The sequence below is a fragment of the Dendropsophus ebraccatus genome, chromosome 6, assembly GCF_027789765.1.
Source record: "Dendropsophus ebraccatus isolate aDenEbr1 chromosome 6, aDenEbr1.pat, whole genome shotgun sequence".
NCBI lineage: Eukaryota > Metazoa > Chordata > Amphibia > Anura > Hylidae > Dendropsophus > Dendropsophus ebraccatus.
The window spans coordinates 14065450-14088556 of record NC_091459.1 but is presented as its reverse complement, the minus strand read 5'-3'; the positions used below and the strand labels follow the sequence as shown (position 1 = coordinate 14088556).

Here is a 23107-nt window from a genome sequence, read left to right as displayed (position 1 = left end):
TTCTCTCCTACTGACACAGTGCTCTCTGCTGCCTCCTCTGTCCAAGTCAGGAACTGTCCAGAGCCGGAACAAATCCCCATAGCAGTAGCAAATCCTATTACATGGCCTGATCATAAAGTGTTAATGAGCACCAATCTGCTAGATAAGCGCTTGTTTACGGAGCAATTACACGGGCTGACTATCAGGCAGCAAGGTCTGCACGGACATCGTTAGTCATGTCCGTGCAGCCCTTGCCTTTAGTGTAAAATAATAAAATATTTACTTACCTTACCACCTTCCCTGGTGTCCTTGTGACTTCCCCGGTGATTGCAGCTGCAGCTCTGTCTTCTGCTCCATTTCTGGCTGCAGTCCTGTCTCGGCCAGTGATTGTCTGAGTGGCCTGTCAGTGCAGAGACCGGACCAGAAGGTAACAGAAGGCAGAGCTGCAGACACCGGGGAAGGCCCGAGGACACCCAGGGACGTGGTAAGGTAAGTAAATAATATTTTACAATCATCAGCTGTCAACTGCACATTGCTACATGTAATAGCCTGACAACCAAGGATTTGAGGTCGAACCTAAGGAAACGATCAGCCGATTATCAGCTGATTGTTGTCTCTATTACACGGAGCGATAAGTGGCCGAATCGCCCTGTAATAGGGCCCCAGTGGGTCAAAGTTTTATTTTTTTTTTTTTTTTTTTTTTTAACTGCACAGCAAGTTTCTGACCCCTTTTAAGTGACTCTGTACCCACAATCTGACCCCCCCCCAAACCACTGGTACCTTCGGATAGCTGCTTTTACTCCAAGATCCGTCCTGGGGTCCGTTCAGCAGGTGATGCAGTTATTGTCCTTAAAAAAATACTTTTAAACTTGAAGCCCCGTGCCCAACGGGAGTATCTGTGCCCTAACTTTGCACCACCCCCTCCGTCCCTCCTCCCCACCCTCTTCATCATTAGGAATGCCACTGAAACATTTTCTCCATGCTGAACATTGCACAGGTCCTTAACGATCCAGCCCATGTGCCGGGCTGACACAGGTGGGGAATAGGAGGCAAACTGCCTGGAGCATTCCTAATGATGAGGAGGGTGGGGAGGAGGGCCGGAGGGGTGGTGCAAAGTTAGGGCACAGATACTACCGCTTGGCACGGGCTTCAAGTTTAAAAGTATGTTTTTAGGACAATAACTGACCCCAACGGACCCCAGGACAGATCATGGATTAAAAGCAGTTATCCGAAGGTACAAGTGGTTTGGGGGGGTCAGATTGTGGGTACAGAGTTACTTTAAACTACATCTTTATACCCCATATTTAATTTACAGTGAGAGAAACAAAAATACAAGCCGATTTTAGTTCTTAAGAAACCCTATATAGCAGGGGAAGGAAACCTTACTAAGGGTCCTATTCCACGGGCCGATAGAGGCCTGATCATAAATGTAAACGAGTGCCGATCTGCTAGACTGGGCCTATTACACGGCCTATTACTGGGCCTATTACATGGCCTATTACTGGGCCTATTACACGGCCTATTACTGGGCCTATTACACGGCCTATTACTGGGCCTATTACACAGCCCGATAATCGTTTAGCAAGGGCTGCAGGGACATCGTTACCAATGTCCTTGCAGCCCTTGTTTAAACACCATACTTTACCTAAGCATGTTGCAGGGCTTCTCCTGCGCTCCTTCTTCCTCCCGGTCCCGCGTGCAGCAGCAGCTTTGGTGCCGCCTGTCTGAGCTGACAGACCGCTCAGCCAATCACTGGCCGCGGCGGTCCTGGCCAGTGATTGGCTGAGCCAGATGTCAGCACCGCACCGCAGCTGCTGCTGCTCGCGAGACCGGGAGGAAGAAGGAGCGCAGGAGAAGACCTGCAATATGGTAAGGTAAAGTATGGTGCTTGTGACATCGTCAGTTGCCCGCCGCGCTTCGCTATTCCATGCAGTGATGCGTGGTCGGGGCCCGATGATTTTAGGTTTGAACCTAAAAAAAATGTTGTCTGTATTCAACGGAGCGATAATCGGGCCAATTATCGCTCTGTGGAATAGGACCCTAAAGCTTTAGCTGTCCAGGCATGATGGGAGTTGTAGTTTTGCAACAGCTGGAGAGCCACGGTTCCCTACCCCTGCATTATAGAATACGCCATCATTTTTAATGAAAACTAAAAAAAAAAAAAGAACCTCCCCCTTATTGGAGATGAGAAAGTGAGAGGATGACTGGATGTCTATCAAATAGCAGCTCCCTGCAGTCTATGAAAGGCGCCACCTCTGGAGTACCCCTGGGTTAAACTGGTTCTGCTTGACATAGCCGCGTTCTATGTACGTCTCTATTTTCTTCTGCCTCTATAGCAGACTGTCAGTGATCTCCGGTGATTCGGAGTTAGCTCTGCGGCAGAAGCTCTATATTCCGCGTGGCAGTTTGAATTAAGTTCACGAAATACAATTTGACCCAGTTCAATCTAAAAGCTGTAAGCCATTTTCTGAATATAAAACCTGCTTCAGTTCATCTTGGATTAGACTCAGCAATGTGACTGTTGCTCTGAGTCTCGTATTGATGCTTTTTTTTTTTTTTTTTTCCATTGCGTTACGGCTTGATGCTAAATTACATGTCCTGATAGAAGGCTACTGAGCAGCTGTCTGGTACACTTGGCCCGAATAATATCAGCGCCTATTAATCACTTGAGGAAAATGATGCGGATCTTGAGGGTTATGACGAGCGGGAGGATTCGGAGGAAGCCTGACTGGAACATTGTTCACGCACAAACAATTACTTTATGGTACATTTTCCAACATTAATGCTGTATTAAACACCTCTTACTATTACGGGATTTACACGGTAAATTTCTCTTCTTCATTTCAGCTAAAGACTCTGGTGATCGACACATAATGGGCATTGTCGAGAAGGACTATGGGGGGGGGTATGTTTTGTAGTGATATAAAAACTCTGTACTTGGAGCAGACTCAAAACTACTAGTGTACACAGTACAAACAATACTAGTATTGTATCTAAGTGCTATACAATGAAGCCTGTACCTACTGTAGGTGTTTGGTGATGATGGTACTTGTAGTTCTCTATTACTTTTGCCTGAGGTGGTAATGGAGAAGCCCTTGATGGTGATGATGCGATGCCTGGGCCCCTAGGGGCCACTCCGCTGAGAGGATGTTGTTGCGGGCAGGAACCGGGGCAGCTGCTAGCTAAATGTTGTCACGGTTTAGGCACGAGGGATAGCAGCTGGAAACCGGACTCCTGACCATGCGGGGATACTGGGCATGCGATTCCTCGTTGTCCTTAGTCAGGGCACCAATTATCACACCAATGCCAAGGTTCAGAAACAACGGTAGTTGTATATTTATTGTAACGGTGGTAACTAGTAGCAACAGTCTCTCCGGATGCAACCGGGAATAAGACAATCTTGAATAAAGGAGAGTAATGGGTGATGCTGCACTAGGCTGTGCTGATAGCGTGCTGAATGATGGGAGTAGTAGTGATACTGAGGATAAGATGCTGGGTGGAATGAGACTGAGATGAATACTTGCTGTTGATGAATTGAGATGATGAGAAGAATGACTGAAAGTGACACCCAGATGAGGATCTTGAGACTTGAGACAGGAACACAGCCAGTGGACTGTAGCAGCAGAGCACACCGAGGCTCCTCTTCTGAAGGTGAAGAGGAGTCACACACACAACCTATCCCCTCTGTGGTAGGAGATAGACTGAGGTAGAACAGGAAGTCACATGGTAACCCCAGCCAAAGCTCGATGACCATTGGGGGTACCATGGCAACAGGGCACAGTCACGTGATACACCAGCCTTTGCATCATCACCATTAAGACACATACAGAGAAATATACATGAGATATGAGCATAACAGTAAACCTGAATACTGCAGGGGGTTACACAATACACAGTTGCAGTGGACCATAGCTTTCCAGAACAGGAATGACTACAACAAAGATGTAGGGATAGAACAACAGACAAGATGGCCTGTTCTGGGACACTGCAATGAGGTTCAGAGAAAATCAGACAACAGGGAGTCGAGACAGTGAGGTACAACAGTGACTTTTACTTGTGTAGGAAGTATATACCTTGAACAGTTTCTTCATGCTTAAAGGGGTTGGCCGCTTTATAGTAAAATAGTTTAGTATACAGTATTAGTAGGTGTACTCACTGTATATACTGACGGCAGCTCCCTGTGTACGTCATAGAGCTAAAATCAGACTCCCCTCCTCCTGTCCTGCTCTGTGGTGTTTCTGTCCATAAAATGGCTGACATGGAGGAGCATGTGACCGTGCCCCACTCCCCAGTGTCCACCACTGAGCCTGTATATTTCTATGGAGGACACAGGGGGCGGGGCATGGTCACATGCTCCTCCATATCAGCTATGTTATGGACAGAAACAAAGCAGGACAGCCCAGCCTGGAGGAGGGGAGTCTGGTTTAAAGGGGTTATCCAGCTCTACAAAAACATGGCCACTTTCATTCAGAGACAGCCCCACTCTTGTCTACAGCTTGGGCAGGGTTTTGCTGCTCAGTTACATTAAAGTGAATGGAGCTTAATTGCAAATAGCACCTGAACTGGAGACAAGAGTCGTGTTGTCCCTGAAAGAAAGTGGCCATGTTTTTGTAGCACTGGATAACCCCTTTTAGCTCTATGAAGTACACAGGGAGCTGCTGTCAGTATATACAGTGAGTACAGTTAGTAATACTGTATACTGACCTATTTTACTATAAAGTGGTCAACACCTTTGATATCTGTCAATATGGCTGACTGACTGACAGAGATGGGTCACTGTTGTTACAATGGAGATTGTTGGGGTATATGGAGTCGCCCTTTTGTATGCTGGCAGTGAACCACTATCCAGCGGGATGAGAGTCCTGTAGGGTTATCTGGGCCGGGGTCGTAAGCCACAATGTTTCGGTTCCCAGAAGAACTAAGGGCACTTCGAGAAATTATCTCTCAGTATAAAACAGTACCTAGAAGAGTGAAGTGGACCAGGCTCTCTCCCTGGTCAATAATAAGAATAAGTAACCTTCATAGCTTCATAACTGTCCCATCTGTCACACTGACTCAGTCTTTGGTGAGCTGGCTCCTAGAAATCTCCTCACAGGCTGTAGTCCCCTCAGAGGATGTTACTCCTGCTACAGCTGCACTCGACTAACCAGCACTGTCACAACTACCTCATGAGGGGAACTCATTAGAGTAGCCCCGCCCCTTTTTCTGGACCTTTCTCCTAGCTAGTGCTGTACACTTAGGCTTCGTTCACACAGAGCAAAACTGGTGGAAGAATACTGACAGAACGGGAATACTGACAGAACGGAAACCATTGGCCCCCCTCCCTGTCAGCCTCTTGTGACCTCAGCCAGTGTTTTGCCTGCGGTCACAAGAGCCAGCTCTCTCCCTGGTGTCCCAGCGCCGCGTTTGAGTGACGTCACCCGAGCGCCACTTGAAAAAATGTGTGGACATCAGGTGAGTATACATGTGTCTTTTGTTTGTTATGGAAGATGCCTGCTGGGGGATATGGGAGGGGGACTTATACACAAGTCATCAGCCCACTAAGAGTATATACGACTGGGGGAGTACACAAGGGGTATGTAATACTGGGTGGCAGCACAAAAGGGGTATATACTACTGGAGTAGCACACAAGGGGGATATAATACTGGGGGGGCAGCTCACAAGGGGTATGTACTAGTGGGGGAGCACACAGGGGTCTATACTACTGGGGACAGCACATAAGGGTCTATACTACATTGGGTTTTCACACAGGGAGTATGTGTGTATGATGTATGTATATGGTGTATGTATGTACAGTATGGGTGTATATGTTGTATGTACAATATATGGTATATGCATGTACAGTATGGGTGTATATGTTGTATGTACAATATATGGTGTATGCATGTACAGTATGGGTGTATATGATGTATGTACACAGCGTATGCATGTACAGTATGGGTGTATATGATGTATGTATACATAGTTGCCAACATTTGAAATTTTTTTCCAGGGACACCTTAGTGTTGACAGGGGGTGTGGCTTATTGTGGATGTTGTTTAGGTGGGTGTGGCCTATCGTGGGTGTGGTTTACGGGGTGTGGCTTGTCACCACTGTTTTGGGTTGTTTTTTTCCCCAGAATTTTCCAGTCAGAACAACACAAAAGGATGAGGGTTGTAGTAGTAGTACTACAGGAATAGATGAGGGGTGTAGTAGCAATACAGGAATTGATGAGGGGTACAATAGTACAGGAACACATGAGGGGCAGGGGTGTAACTAGGAGTCATGGGGCCCCATAGCAAACAACTGTATGGGGCTCCATGAAACCTTGGTAGCTGGGGCAGACTGGGTGAGACTGGGGTAGCTGAGGTAGACTGGGGGTGAGGGCAGACTGCGGGTAGCTGGGGCAGACTGGGTGGTGACTGGGGCAGACTTGGGGGTGACTGGGGCAGACTGGGGGGGTGACTGGGGCAGACTGGAGCTTGATCTCCTTTAGCATCACCCCCCTCATGTGGCCCCTCAGTATACCACCAATATAATACAGTGTGCTGTGACTGATATATAATCCCCTCATCATACCACCAGTATAATACAGTGTGCTGTGACTGATATATAATCCCCTCATCATACCACCAGTATAATACAGTGTGCTGTGAGACTGCTGGTATACTGAGGAGCCCACATAAGGGGATGATGCTGCCGGGACTGCTTTGTCAAATCCGGGACAGTCCTGGCAAAACGGGACTGTTGGCAAATATTTGTATATAGTATATGCTTGTACTGTATGGGTGTATATAATGTATGTAAATAGTATATGCTTGTACAGTATGGGTGTATATGATGTATGTATATAGTATATGCATGTGCAGTATGGGTGTATATGATGTATGTATTGCAGTGAAATTATGGAATCCAAGGATTTAATAAGATCCTGGGAAATGATGAAATAACTACACCGTTACATGATTTCCATGAAGAAAGTCAGGGATTTGATCAAATCCCTGAGCCCTTTCAGGAAAATGATGAAATGAGTAACCTATTTAAGTCTGTTACTCACCCAGGCCAGGCACAGCAGCAAAGAACAGGAGGCCCAAGATGACGGTGGCCTCTCGGAAGGAGCAGAGAGGCCTAAGAAGGCACTGGATCTCCCAGCAGGCACAGCAGCGGCGGTGGGCTGACGTGGAGCAGAAAGGCCCATGATAGCGCTGGCGTCCCATCAGGCACTGCAGGGGGCGGGATGAGCATCAGGAGGCCCAAGATGGCACTGGACCTCCCAGCAGGCACAGCAGCGGTGGGCGGACGATGGCGAGCAGGAGGACCAATATGGCGCTAGCCTCCCTGTGTTGCACGGCGGTAGGTGGCCGGAGAGAAGAAGGCCCAAGATGCCGCCGGATCTCCCCAGACCTGGTGCATGTTGGGGGGGAGCGGACGGGGAGCAGAGTGGCCCAAGATGGCACTGGACCTTTCCGGCGGCGGGGGCAGACAAGGACCTCCCAGACCTCCCGACAGGCTGGGGAGCAGGAGGCCCAATAGAGTACACAACTTGTATGTTGCAGGGAAATGATAGAATTCATTTAATCATTTCCCTAAAAGGGGTCAGGGATTTGATCAAATCCCTTACTTTCTTCAGGGAATCGAAGTAACGGCGTGGTGACTTCATCATTTCCTGCGATTTGTTTAGATCAACTGGTTTCAGAAAGTTATACAGATTTGTAATGTACTTCTATTTAAAAATCTGCAGTCTTCCAGTACTTATCAGCTGCTGTATGTCCTGCAGGAAGTGATGTATTCTCTCCAGTCTGACACAGTGCTCTCTGCTGCCACCTCTGTCCATGTCAGGAACTGTCAAGAGCAGCAGCAAATCCCCATAGAAAACCCTCTCCTTCTTTGGGCAGTTCCTGACATGGCCAGAGGTGGCAGCAGAGGGCACTGTGGTAGAGTGAAAAAAATTCGCCACTTGACTAAATAGAAGTAAATTATAAATCTATATAACTTTCTGACACTAGTTTGAAAGAATTTTTTTTCGCTGGAGTACCCCTTTAAATGCACTACACCTTTTAAAGTATTGAGAACCTCTTTTTCTTTTCTTTCTTTTTTGTTGACGCATTTTAATACAGATTTTTTTTTTTTATACCAGAGTGATAGTAAAGGAATTATTTAGTTATTCTGTTTGTCATTTTTCCAAATATAGGTCACCAAGGCATGCTGCTTTCCAATGCCTAGGCGATGACTGACCTCTTAAAATGTCAAGGAGATGACAACACATATGACCCATATGTAAAATGGAATGTGCCCGTCTGTTGGTTACATAAGGGCCATAATAAGAACAAAGTCTGCCACTCTTATACCCAGGATACCCAAGCCTTACCCTGTCTGATACACATTTAGGAGCCTAAGAAAAGGAAAGAAAACCAAAAACGAAAAAAAAAAAATACTGTGATATCTCTAAGGTGATAATCTGTTTATATTTAGCCTATACTACAAGTTAAAGGGGTTATTGACCCAAAATATTTTTCTTTCCAATCAACTGGTGCAAGAAAGTGCCAGAGATTTGTCATTTACTTTTATTAAAAAATCTCAAGTCTTCCAGTACTTATCAGCTGCTATATGTCCTGCAGCAAGGGATATTTCTTTTCAGTCTGACACAGTGCTCTCTGCTGCCACCTCTGTCCATGTCTGGAACTGTCCCCAGCAGTATCAAATCCCAATGGAAAACCTCTCCTTTTCAGACTGGAAAGAATACACCACTTCCTTCAGAACATAAAGCAGCTGATAAGTACTGGAAGACTTTTTTAATAGAAGTAAATTACAAATTACAAATTACAGCATGATGCAAAGGAGGCATTATCACCATATGGAAACACAGGGGCATTATTCCAGTATGGGGTACTATTACTGTATAGAGACATGGGGAGTATTCTTCATGGATAGAGGCTTAGGGGTATTATTGCTATACGGAGGCACAGGAGGCATTATTACTATATAGGGGCCACAGCAGGACATTATTACTATATGGGGGCACAGGAGGCATTATAACTATATGGGGTCACAGCAGGACATTATTACTATATGGGGGCACAGGGGGCATTATAACTATATGGGGTCACAGCAGGACATTATTACTATATAGGGGCATTATTACTATATGGGGTCACAGTAGAACATTATTACTATATGGGGGCACAGGGGGCATTATTATTATATGGGGTCATAGCAGGAGACATTATTACTATATGGGGACACAGGGGGCATTATTACTACATGGGGTCACAGCAGGAGACATGATTACTATATGGGGGCACAGGGGGTATTATTACTATATGGGGCCACAGCAGAACATTATTACTATATGGGGGCACAGGAGGCTTCATTACTATATGGGGTAACAGCAGGAGACATTATTACGATATGGGGTCACTACAGGGGAAATTATTACTATATGGGGTCATAGCAGGACATTATTACTATGTGGGGGCACAGGGAGCATTATACTATATGGGGACACAGCAGTACATTATACTATATGGGGGTCACAGCAGGACATATATATCAGTGGGTACAGATTTCAAAATTAAGTAATGTCCAGATTAGGTGGTGGAGTAATATGTCTGGTTTACAGACATCTACGTAACTAAGTCATTATTAAAGGGGTACCCCGGCAAAAATATTTTTCTTTAAAATCAACTGGTTTCAGAAATTTATGTAGATTTGTAATTTACTTCTATTTACCAATCTCAAGTCTTTTAGTACGTATTAACTGCTGTATGCCCTGCAGGAAGTGGTGTTTTCTTTTTAGTCTGATACAGTGCTCTCTGCTGCCACCTCTGTCCATGTCAGGAACTGTCCAGAGCAGGAGAGGTTTTGTATGGGAATTTGCTACTGCTCTGGACAACTCCTAACATGGACAGAGGTGGCAGCAGAGAGCACTGTGTCAGACTATAAAGAAAACACCACTTCCTGCAGGACATACAGCAGCTGATAAGTACTGAAAGATGAGATTTTTTAATAGAAGTAAATTACAACTTTATATATGAAACCAGTTGATTTGAAAGAAAAAGATTTTCACCAGAGAACCCCTTTAATGAACACTGGGATAGTCGGCTCGAAGACAAATTAATGAATCGATTTTATGTATTGGGTTTTTATTTTATACATTTGAGAATCCCAGGGCCACTATCAGGGCAATAGTGTATTGCCCTGTGGGAGTGTTGTTTTGTAAAACAAATGAAATAAGCATTTAGAAACAGCTGAATATGTGATATTATAAGTTATTGTACAGTATAACAATCCGCATGTGGAGTATAATGTATAGTAAGTGCATAAACCTGATAACACAGCAGCAGTTTGTACATACAGGATGGAGCTGCAGATCCCCTATAAAGCAGTAGCGTAGTACAACAGGCTAGCATAGAGAAGCAGGGCTGCTGTTAGAGGTCTGTGTGGTCACATGACAGCAATAGGGAAGGGGTGTGTGTTCAGCATGGACCAATCAGGAAGTGAGAATCACAGAGCTGTGCAGGAGGACAGAGACAGAAACTTCTCTATACAGCAGCGTGTATAGCTGAGTGTGAGTGCAGGCACATTATAGCAGCAGTGTGTATAGCTGAGTGTGAGTGCAGGAACATTATAGCTGCAGTGTGTATAGCTGAATGTAAGTGCAGGCACAGTATAGCAGTAATGGTGAGGATGGGAAAAACAAGGGTGGACAAAGACCGCAGGGAGCATGAAGGAATGAGCAGGACATATGTGGGCACAGTATAGCAGCGCTCTCTGTCCAGGGATTACAGGGGGGTTACAGCTATGAAGAGATTACCCCCACAACCTACACACAATGTGCTACGGCAAACACTCAAGAGATATAAAGGAAAAAAAGGCTCATTCCAATGCGTAAGGAGAAAAAAAATTACCACTATATCCATGCAATTTGAGCATTGATTATATTTGATATAAATTGAGGTAAGGAATGCCCCCAAATGAATTAGGCTGATTTGCATTGTCTTTTCTGTTTGCTATAGAAACCAAGACAGATTGCTAGATTTGTTCCAGGAGGGATACCACTGATGCACAACAGACCCCATTAACTTACAATATGGGTCAGCCCGATTCCTTCATGGTTTACGTCCTTTTGACATTAAAGATAGCATTGCATGCTGCGCAATTGTTCCCATCGAATATGATAGAAGCTGCAACGTAGGCAGCGGATTTTTCAAGCCCGATGTGTGTGACCTACTTGGATGTATTTCATTAGAAGCCTGGAAAATAGAAACAATCCTATAGTTATACCTTGTATGTTTGGTTGTGTAGGTTTTACCAATAAATCATTCACCTAAGCAAATTCAATGACAATATCAAAGGTTAAATGATTCAGCCAAATGACATTGTGAGTCAGAATACATCTATGTTATATATGTTTATTCTCTCCGTATAGTGCTACTGCTGAATATATTGGCGCTATAGAAGCAACAGGAAATAAATACTTTCCGTATCCAAGGACAGATATTGCAACGTATTTCAGGTCAGGGAGAAATCGTTGTGTTCCTGCCTTATATACAATACCTTATGTAATTTACCTTTTGCATACTCAATGTGCTATGTCTTTTGGCTGCTGCACATCTTCTCCTAATAAAAAAAAAAAAATCTGCCTCCGGTAGTTCCTAAAGATCATGTGTCCTCAAAATGACATTGTATTCTTGTTGGCTTCACAGAAAGAAAAATAAAGACAACAGTGTGCTTTACAGCAGGGGACATATTTAGCAAAAATATTTGTGACTTAAAGTGTCACTGTCGTGATTTTTTTTTTTGCAGAAATCAATAGTCCAGGCGATTTTAAGAAACTTTGTAATTGGGTTTATTATCCGAAAAATGCATTTTTATCATGAAAAAGCAGTTTGAAGCTCTCCCCCCTGTCTTCATTGTTCTCCTATGGAGAGAGCTAAAGAAAAGACCAAAACAGGACAACAAAGAGTTAATCTACAAATCCCTCACAGGATATCTCCTGTGACCATCACCAGTGACCTGTCTCAGCTCGGATTACAGCTGTCACCCAGCTCTGTGCCTGTAATCCTCTGTTATCTGCTTTCTGCTGCCGGCTAACTCCCTCCTTCCTCCTCCCCCCTCCCCTCTCCCTAGAGCAGACAGGGGACGTCTCCTGCAACAAGTCACAATTTTCAGATTTTTCAGAGTGGATGAAAAAGAGGAAGGAGGGGGGGACCTGGGAAAAGGCTTTTTACATGCAGATAATGGCAGATTTGGCTAATAAACCCAATTACAAAGTTTCTTAAAATCGCCTGGACTATTGATTTCTGCAAAAAAAAAAAAATACGACAGTGACTCTTTAAATGTGTTGATGGTTCGTGCTGTCATCGATCATGTGCTTGCATTCCACTAGGATGGAAGAGATAGAGAAGTGGGAGGGTTGTTATAGTTTATCAACAGTTACCAAGGTTAATAGTTGGATGTTTTTAGTTCCAGGTAATGGTGGTTGGGCGTCCCAGCCACTGTGCGTTCGCTCACCGCCGCTAGTCCTTCAGGCCTTTGGACCTAGCCTCGAGGGGCAGCTTGTGTCCTCTCTGCATGTAGTAGAGATCCAGCCACCAGAGGGGGTGAACATTCACCCTTCTTAGAGTTTAGGCTCAGTGCCTTAATTATTCCACACATGTGGCTTGGGTATTTAAGGAGGCTTCCTCCACATGTGCTCTGTCTAAGCATCAAGGTCCTAGGGTCCTGCAAAGGTGTTTCCGTGTTTTTCTTTGCAAAAGCGTTCCGGTGTTCCTGCCATATCCAGCCTGGTTTCTGTGTTCCCGCTGTGGTGTCCTTGTGTCCTAGTGTTCCTGCTGTCTGATCCTGCACTCCCAGTTGCTTCCAGTATACCTGTGTGTTCCTGTTCTGTGTGTGAACCTACTGTTCCGGCATTAAGTTACTTGATTTGTGTAAACTGCAAGGTGTGACCAGCACCTGTGTCTTCGTTCCAGCATCTGCCACCTGCATCCGTTACTTTCATCCTGCGTGTTCATATTTGTCTCTACTGTCAGTATAGCAACGCGGGGGTTCCATCTGGTCATCATATCATGAACTCATCATATCCTGCCTAAGCTACAGGTAAATTTGACCTGCAGTTGTAAAACAGTTGTATGAACACTGTGCTACTGCAGAGGTTGTGACCTGTGGGGACATTGCTGAAGATGAAGACATGGCATCCAAGTAAGCAGAAAGGATGATCATAAACCACAGCAAAATGTATTTGTGGTCACTCTGGTCCTATAACTCATTGCAAAGGTCAGTGGGGTCCATGGCCTGAGAAAACTGTAAGAGATAAGGGGTGGGGATTTTTCTGTGACCCAACCAATTAGTGGAAGTGCCAGGATTTCTTCCATGCATCTTTTTCTCTAACTCTGACCGAACTAATTTGACAGAAATCTGGACTTTACTGCAGATGGATAACAAGTGTCTACCAGTGTGAGTGGCAGCCGGGCAGTCAGACCAAGAGACAACAATGCAAAGCACTGATAGGTCAAAGATAAGCCTGGGTAGAGGCCAACATTTAGGGCTGGCAGCAGAGAAGTTAGGAACAAGCACACAGATCAGAGGAACAGAGGAGCAGGTGGGCCCTTGGGCAACAGCAAATGTGGAGCAAATCATTTGGTGACAATAAAACAGCTGGTCTCCTTATGGATGGCCCCTCTCTGTGTAGTCTCCTTTATTGATGCCCCCCCCCCCTCTGGGTAGTGTCCATGATAGATGGCCCCCCTCTTTGTACTGCCCCTTATAGAGAGCCCCCTCATTTTAGGCTCCCTTATAGATGCCCCCTCTGTGTTGCCCCCTTATAGATGCCCACCTCTGTGTTGTTCCCCCTTATAGATGGCCTCCCTCTGTGTTGCCACCCTGTAGGTGCCCCCCTCTGTGTTGCCCCCTTATAGATGCCCCCTCTGTGTTGCCCCCTTATAGATGCCCACCTCTGTGTTGTCCCCTTTATCGATGGCCCCTCCCTGTGTTGTCCTTCTTATAGATGGCCTCCCTCTGTGTTGTCCCCCTTATAGATGCCCCCTCTGTGTTGTTCCCCCTTATAGATGGGTGTGTGTGATGGCATTACTGCTTGGGACACTATGGAAGGAGAGTTTATATAGAGGTATTCAGGGTGCTGGAAAAGACAAAAGCCTAAGATGTTTGACCAGCATATTCTACAGATGAGATGAGTCATGGATGGAAGAACTGTTCCTGTAGGTCATGGCTTAAAGAAGACGAGAGAGAAGAGGACCACACCTACAACCACTTATAGGGTCTGCATAATATATGTAGAACTAATATTGTAATGGTCTACATACAGTGAGTAACAGCTTTTAGCAACAGTACAGTGGTATTACATTACTTACTATGTGGTGTGTATGGTGTGGTGGTATTATTCAGCCACTATGTGGTGTGTATGGTGTAGTGGTACTATTTATTGATATTATTCAGCCACTATGTGGTGTGTATGGTGTAGTGGTACTATTTATTTATATTATTCAGTCACTATGTGGTGTGTATGGTGTAGTGGTACTATTTATTTATATTATTTAGTCACTATGTGGTAGGTATGGTGTGGTGGTACTATTTATTTATATTATTCAGCCACTATGTGGTGTGTATGGTGTGGTGGTACTATTTATTGATATTATTCAGTCACTATGTGGTGTGTATGGTGTGGTGGTATTATTAATTTATATTTTTCAGTCACTATGTAGTGTGTATGATGTGGTGGTATTATGTATTGATATTATTCAGTCACTATGTGGTGTGTATGGTGTGGTGGTACTATTTATTGATATTATTCAGTTACTATGTGGTGTGTATGGTGTGTTGGTGGCATTATTTATTGATATTATTCAGTCACTATGTGGTGGGTATGGTGTGGTGGTATTATTTATTGATATTATTCAGTCACTATGTGGTGGGTATGGTGTGGTGGTATTATTTATTGATATTATTCAGTCACTATGTGGTATGTATGGTGCGGTGGTATTTATTGATATTTTTCAGTCACTATGTAGTGTGTATGGTGTGGTGGTATTATTTATTGATATTATTCAGTCACTATGTGGTATGTATGGTGCGGTGGTATTATTTATTGATATTATTCAGTCACTATGTAGTGTGTATGGTGTGGTGGTATTATTTATTTATATTTTTCAGTCACTATGTGGTGTGTATGGTGTGGTGGTGGTATTATTTATTGATATTATTCAGTCACTATGTGGTGGGTATGGTGTGGTGGTATTATTTGGCAACAGTATATTATTCATACACTATTTGGTAGTAAGGGTGGGAGGATGTCTTTTGTGCATTGGTTTTATTAGTAATGTTTATCTCGGTATAGTAGGATTTGTATAGCAAACATGTATGGTACTATGTGAGCACAGGTTAAAGATCAGCAAAAATATAACACCATAATATAGCAGGAAGCAAATATGTTTCCACCTGGTACTTCATTATATGTCAGGAATTAATAATATGCCGGTCCAGGGTGACAGTCTTTATTCCTCCCCCGTTTTCTTTGAAATGAGTGAGTGTAACTCGAGAGTATAGAAACAACCAGGAGAAAAGCAATGCACTTGTGTCTCCAAGGTCATCCATTTACCGTGTACTTTCTGTAATGAAATGGATATTAGCAACCTACAGAACTGTAAATGGAATTTCAAAGACTGATCCATCCTATATTACCCTTGGTAAATGGGCTTTTTAGAAGAATTATACCACGCACCCTATTTATGTTATTTTCCTTATAGCGTGCGCTGTAATGTTTAATTAAATATAACTAAAGCGTATAAGGCTTCATTAACAGCCACTTTAATGTCCATTCGGAGTCATAGCTGGTAATGCCTAGAGGGACGTACTTAATCCAAAATATCCAAAGCAAATAATTACTGCATATTCCGGAGCCAGGAGAAACTACATATACCATGATTTTACTGACACTTATAGAAACATAGAAGAAAAACAATATAGTGTATATATATATATATATATATATATATATATATATATATAATCTTAAGAGAGGGGCATATATTATTATTAAAAAAATAATAATAATTTATAATAATAATAATTATAATAATAAATATAAATAAATATATATATATATATATATATATATATATATAAAATATCTTAAGAGAGGGGCATAGATTAGATGATTTAAATATATCTATAATATCTATAATCTAAATAATATATAGATGATTGACAATAAAGATAGATGAATGCATAGATTTATAGAAGGGTAATGTATAGCTATATAGATAGATAAGTGACTTTGGTGTATGTTTTATACTTTAAGTTTAACACTATTGCAAAATACAACATAAAACTAAAATATTTCATTACTGTAAACATAAAATACAATAAATCGTGCTATGTATTTTACTATAGTTATGTATTTTAACATATTTTATATTTGTTAGAGTCAAGATATACTCTGTCAGGGTGACCTAAAACTGTGGTAGCCCAACTCCATGCCTGCTATATATAGCCCTGTGGCTTGCCATACATGGGATGGAAGGGCTGCAGCATTCCTTTACAGATAGATATTATTTTTGTTTTCATCACTCTGAGTCTGGTTAGAAGTTAACACAGATCCTGCTCTACTCTGCTGGGAAGGTTTAAGTTTGCTTCTTATTACTGGTAAGTTGCGACTATTCGATTCTTATTCTAGACGCCTATGTTTTCTGCTTTTGCAGATTTAAAAATTTTTTGTTACTTTTTGTGAGAACCTAAAATTATATATATATATATATATATATATATATATATATATATATATAATTAATTTACGAATGATAAGATGAAAGGTCGAACTTCTCTTGGGCCGATCAATAATTTTCTGCCAAGCTTCCACATCTTTAAGAGGGAAAAGAGAGTACAAATCCTTGTACTCCACCGACTTGACTGCAAGCCAAAGTTCTAATAAACCAACACATCCAAAGTGGCATTAGAGGCATTGCATGGCAATAGCTAGCTCAGTGGGTTTAGGGCAATGACATGCATTCCGACTATGTATTCTGACATTTCACGCGCTCAACAATAAACCCATTGTGATTTGTTGAATAGTATCATAGCCAAAAGGGATTTGGAAGGCTGAATATTCTATGACTTGCAGATAGATTTTGAATTGCTGTTTAGGCACTTATTGCTTTTTATTATTCTCATTACTTTTCTCTGTCTATATAGTGAATGTGGGTGGATTACAGAGAGTTTATGAGTCATGAGTGCTTATTTTCATATATATATATATATATATATATATATATATATAAAAGTATATGTACTATATTAGTCATAGAGAATATTTTTTTTACCTGTAGATTTATATTACTAAATGCGGATTACTTTTTAGTGTTTTTTTTTGACATTTTGTGTTGTTGTAGTAGTTTATTTTCTAAGGTTGTTAAGATATCAGTATATAGGTATAGAGGGAAAAATGAGGTCATAAGGCTTCTTTCTATGGTGTCATGAACAGACATGGGTTCTCATGCAGTGTGTGACAGGCTGGGAAGCCGTCCGAGCTGTTCTATTTCTGCGTTACCAGGATTCCTTCCTTTTACTTGAGTGGAAAGTGGCAGAAGACTCTGAACAGAGGCAACGTGTATGCCATAAAGCGTGGCTTATTGATGTAAAATGCATGTAATGTTAAAAAAAAAAGAATGCCAAATCCTCATGAGTTACAAATCATAGTGCTTTGGTATGTCAAGTCTATAGGGGTTGTATAAGATTAGAAAAATAGGGCTGGTTTATTCCAGAAACAGTGACACACCTATCTCAGCTCCATTGAAGCAAATATGGCTGAACTGCAATACCAAGCTAACCCTGTGGACTGGTGTGGCACTGTTTGTTGATGAAAGCAGCCATGGACAAATTATTTAAAGGGGTACTCCAGCGAAGATCTTTTTCTTTCAAATCAACTGGTTTCAGAAAGTTAAATAGACTTGTAATTTACAACTATTTAAAAATCTCAAGTCTTCCCATACCTATCAGCTGCTGTATGTGCTGCAGGAAGTGGTGTATTCTTTTTAGTCTGTCACAGTTTTCTCCGCTGCCACCTCTGTCTGAGACAGGAACTGTGTAGAGCAATAGCAAATCCACATAGTAAACTTCTCCTGCTCTGGACAGAGGTGGCAGCAGAGAGCACTGTATCAGACTGAAAAGAAAACACAACTTCCTGTAGGGCATACAGCAGCTCAGAAGTACTGGAAGACTTGTAATTTTTAAATAGAAGTAAATTACAAATCTGTATACCTTTCTAAAAGAAGGAAGTACCCCTTTAATGTACTGAAACTGCACAATCAGTTCAGGCTTAGGCCAATACTTGGTTCCAAACAGCTTTTTGTAGCACTAGTTAGAGCTGCACATATATGCATGAATCCAGGCCTTTCACCTAAGGGATAGTACTGAACCTGTACACATTTAGGTCAGCTCTGAGCTTTTTACCTGTAGGCCGCATCTGCTGTTACTAAGCCAGAAAGGCTCAGACATTAGTCATTTTGGGGCCTGATTTTTTACTATTCTATACTGTATACTATGTATACTATGTATACTATTCTATACTATATCTTACTATTCTCTATCGGATGATATCAGTGCACCCTCACTTTTTGACCAGATAGGCTAATGGTCAGCCACAACTTCAGTATGTAATGCCCCTAGATGGTTAAGAAAGTCCCTTGCTGTTCAGACTGGAAAATTTTCCAAGTAATTTATCCGGCCTTAAAGAGTTAGTCCTCAGCAGGTTAGACGAATCCAACCTGCTGATAGCCCTCTATTGCACAGGAGATGCCAATGAGGAAGGTATGTCTCTTACTTTCATCCTCGGTGCCGTTCCTGTGCACATAGTCTTTACTCTATGGTCTGGTAAGACCGTTAGGAGCACTGCTCTACCTCCATAGCGCAGATCCGCCCTATAATCAATGGAAGGGGCCGGCTGGGGGCCGGTTTGGTGCTATGGGGGCAGTGCAGTGCTCCTAATGTTCTTACCAGATCAAGGAGTAAATGACTAAGTGCATGGGAATAGCGCAGAGGATGAAGGTAAGAGACATACCTTCCTCCTCGGCGTCTCCTGAGCAATAGGGACAATTCAGCAAGTTAGATTCGTGTAACCTGCTGATAGTTCTTCTTTAATAATGATAACACTTAGAGGATAGAGGACGAGGCCTCAAAATCCCTTCTCTTGGAGGACTCAAGGGACTCTAGGCCAAGTCTTCATAGCTTGTTGATCATGGAATGTGTGAGCGTCATTGCCTAATCCCCTGTCTCCTACTGGAGTCATATTGGTATAACTGTAATGTCACCCTATTTTTTTATCCATATCGGTATATGTGTATGTGCATTGTGTGATTTGTTTCATAATATGGACTCAATATGGCAGATTGGGTCACAGGTGGCAGATGTAAATTTTCAGACTTATTATTAAGTGATTTAGTGTTAAATTATTTTAATTTTTTTTTCAAATCAACTGTACTTATCAGCTGCTGTATGTCCTGCAGGAAGTGGTGTATTTTTTAAAAAGATATTTTATTAAAGTTTTTTTGTTATAACTGTACAAGCATTGATTCGGTACATTAAAAATGGTGTACATCTAATCAAGAAAAATTACATGGAAATTGTAACATAAGAAGACAAGTAATGACATAGTATGAGGAATATAACGTGCCACATCACACAATAGCAGGAGATGTTTTCTATGGGAATTTGCTGCTGCTGCTCTGAACAGTTCCTGACATGGACAGAGGTGGCAGCAGAGAGAACTGTGTCATACTGGAAAGAATACACCACTTCCTTCAGGACATACAGCAGCTGATAAGTATGGGAAGACTGAAGATTTTTTATTAGAAGTAAATTACAGATCTCTGGCACTTTCTGGCACCAGTTGATTTGAAAGAAACGTCGTTTCTCCCCCCCTTTCCCCTAGAACCACCCCTTTATAAAGCAGATTAAATGGTTCTCCTGGAAAATGTTGAGAAACTTCTCAGATGTCATTCGAGACTGTAATAGAATCTCAATACCAATTTCCAGACCAGATGATATCAGTGACATATGGAAATGCAGTGACATATTAGGCTGGGGACATGTCATGAGTGAATTGGCCAGACACAATTGTCTATAAAGCTTTCTATATTTAGCCTCATCCTCCAAAACAATAAAATGACGCACGAGAAGTTGAAGCTGTTTACCATTTTATTCTAATAAACAGGATTCCTTCTTTTTATTGAGAAATTTTACACAAGCTTAATATATCAAGTAGTGTCCGGATTTACAAAACCATTAATAAATAAAAAATTATACAGTATATATATCAAGTAGTTATTGGAATAAAAATGTTTATAAAATAAATGTTATATGAGTTGCACATATATAATTTTTGGGATATGTTCACACAATGTACTATTTTTGAACAGAATGAACATTGTGTTTCATTTTCAGGCCATGTTTACATGGCGTGAGACAACAGCCATTCCATGACCCGGCCAGAAGATCTTCACTGCCGCTGAATTTGAATCCAAATTTTCCACTGCTCACAATGGAGCGTGTGGTGGGAGCTGCACGCTCCATTGTGTGAATTGACAGGTTTTCTGCGATCGCTATGCAAATTGGCAACAACGGCTGTGATTACTATGTAACTTAAAGGGGTCATCCAGCGCTACAAAAACATGGCCACTTTTCCCCTACTGTTGTCTCCAGTTTGGGTGGGGTTTTGAAACTCAGTTCCATTGAAGTAAATGGAGCTTAATTGCAAACCGCACCTGAACTGGAGACAACAGTAGGGGGAAAAGTGGCCATGTTTTTGTAGCGCTGGATAAACCCTTTAAGTAGTGTAAACATAGCCTCATACTGCAGTGAAATGCATTGAAGTGCAACAATGGCCGTTGTTTTCACACAGTGGCACTCAAAACAACAGCTGTTATTCAATGTTATTCAATGCATTAGGTGAAACCAACAAACTTTTTATGAAAAGAACAGACGCTGTTTTCAATCAGAAGAGAGGCTGTTCTTTTCACACTGCAAAGATTTGCATTGAAGTCAATGCAAAAAAGGCCATTGTTTCACACAACGACCGTTGTTTGCTACGGCCATCGAATTAATGAACATGTCAATTATTCCCGGCCGTTGTCTGTAAACTTCAGTGCAATTTTTATTCAAAGCAACAGTCGTTATTTGATCCAGAGTTCCAAATAATGGCCACTGTTTATAAGTTGTATGACCATAACGGCCGTTATATGCCATTAAATGACGGCCATCCACTCAATTTCAACAATGTGTTAACATAGCCTTTCTGTGTGTTCAATCCACTCCTGGTTTTGGTTGCAAAAATACTGTGTGGGAACATAGCCTTAGTATGTATATACAACTGTGGCTACTTTTTCACAATCTTCACTAAATAATATTCACACTTATCAATATGAGCCTATGTTCATACAACGTCTTTTTATGCAAAATAACGGCCATTAATAATGAATAATTTTTAATGATCATTATTAAACAATAGTCGTAAACTTGCTTAAAAAAGACATTGGGGGAGATTTATCAAACTGGTGTAAAGTGAAACTGGCTCAGTTGCCCCTAGCAACCAATCAGATTCCACCTTTCATTCCTCACAGACTCTTTAGAAAATGAAAGGTGGAATCTGATTGGTTGCTAGGGGCAACTAAGACGATTTTACTTTACACCAGTTTGATAAATCTCCCCCAATGTGTGAAAAAAAAAATATATACACACACACACAGGGTAGGTGGACAGTATGTGTAATAGGGTTAGGGTGGGTTTAAATTACGGAATCCGTGCCAATAAATTCTGGCGGATTCCGTCGCTCGTACCCGCTTACGGCTGTGTGCCTCTCTGCCCGTGTCATAGACACCATTCTATGCATGGGCGGATTCCACATTCCGCCAGAAGAAGTGACATGTCAATTGGACCACCCATAGAATGTTGTCTATGGAGCTAGCGCAAAGGCGCACAGCCATGAGAGGGTACGAGCGACAGAATCCAGCGGAAATTATCCACAAGGATTCCGTAGTGTGAACCCACCCTTATAAATGGGGGAAATTTATCAAACATGGTGTAAAGTGAAACTGGCTCAGTTGCCCCTAGCAACCAATCAGATTCCACCTTCCAATCTTATTGGTTGCTAGGGGCAACTGAGCCAGTTTCACTTTACACCATGTTGGATAAATCTCCCTTATACTGTCCACCTACTTTTGGACCACCCTGTATATATTTTTTTGCCCCAGGATGCCATGAATGTCATGTATACTGGTAACATATGTTCTTGCTGTACTGGTTTTATGACTGTGCACTTCAATTTCTGGACTATGTTCCAGTTTTCTTGTGGTATGGCAGCACACAAACCTCCCATGTAAGCTTAGCAGGGTAGGCTTAACTCAGTCTCTTTGGATGGAGAGGGATTTACTGTAAGTGGTTTTGTAGATGGAAGTCTTAGCAACAGTGCCGAATGTCTGAAACAGCTGCGAAGGCTGCTCCGATATTATCATGTCTGACACATGGCTGTGGTGGCTCAGGCTCAGAAGCAGAAAGTAATTTTGTCCCTGTGTAAGTCTAGCTCGAAGGAATTCTAAATGTGGAGTACAATGTCTAAGCAGAAAAAAAAATAATAATAAAAAAAAAAAATATATATATATATATATATATATATATATATATATATATATGTGCATGTAAGTGTCTGAGTGTATATATAAATAAAAAAAAGAGAGACACTCAACTACTATACAAATAAAGACAGCATCAGAGGGAAGCAATGTGGGGAATGGTGAATGCCTCACCAGTCTTAGTCCAGTAGTCTGCTACAGTACAGTATGCAAAAAAAAAAAAAGTTATTCCAAGGCAGCGCTCCAAATTACACCTTGTTAGGGCTGCGGCGGCGTTTTGTGCTCTGAGCCGCCACCGCACCTGCTCTCCTTGCCCTTCTCTGTCTGCGGACACCGGAGCCCACGTGCTTCCTCTTTGGCCCCCTGGGGCACGTCACCGATCTACGGTCCTGCTCACCGTCCTCCCGACCAGTGCGTGTGTGTCAGCTGTCACAGATTTAAAGGGAGAGTACATGCCTAATTGGTTGTGCACCTAATCAGCTCTGTAAATGTACACCTGCCCTGTTATTCCCTG

At 42.3% G+C, this 23107-nt stretch overlaps 1 protein-coding gene across 3 annotated transcripts in view; it reads left to right on the top strand.

Annotated features, from left to right (window-relative positions):
* Positions 1–23107, top strand: part of MYOM2 (myomesin 2) — a 230171-nt gene that overhangs the window by 85634 nt on the left and 121430 nt on the right. For 2 of the 3 annotated variants that reach the window (XM_069974527.1, XM_069974525.1), the window contains exon 1: positions 16538–16618. The exons of the other annotated variant lie outside the window; for it this stretch is intronic. The gene's annotated coding sequence lies outside the window, so the exon portion shown is untranslated. Of the gene's footprint in view, positions 1–16537; positions 16619–23107 lie in introns of those variants that run through there. 3 annotated transcript variants of the gene reach the window in all.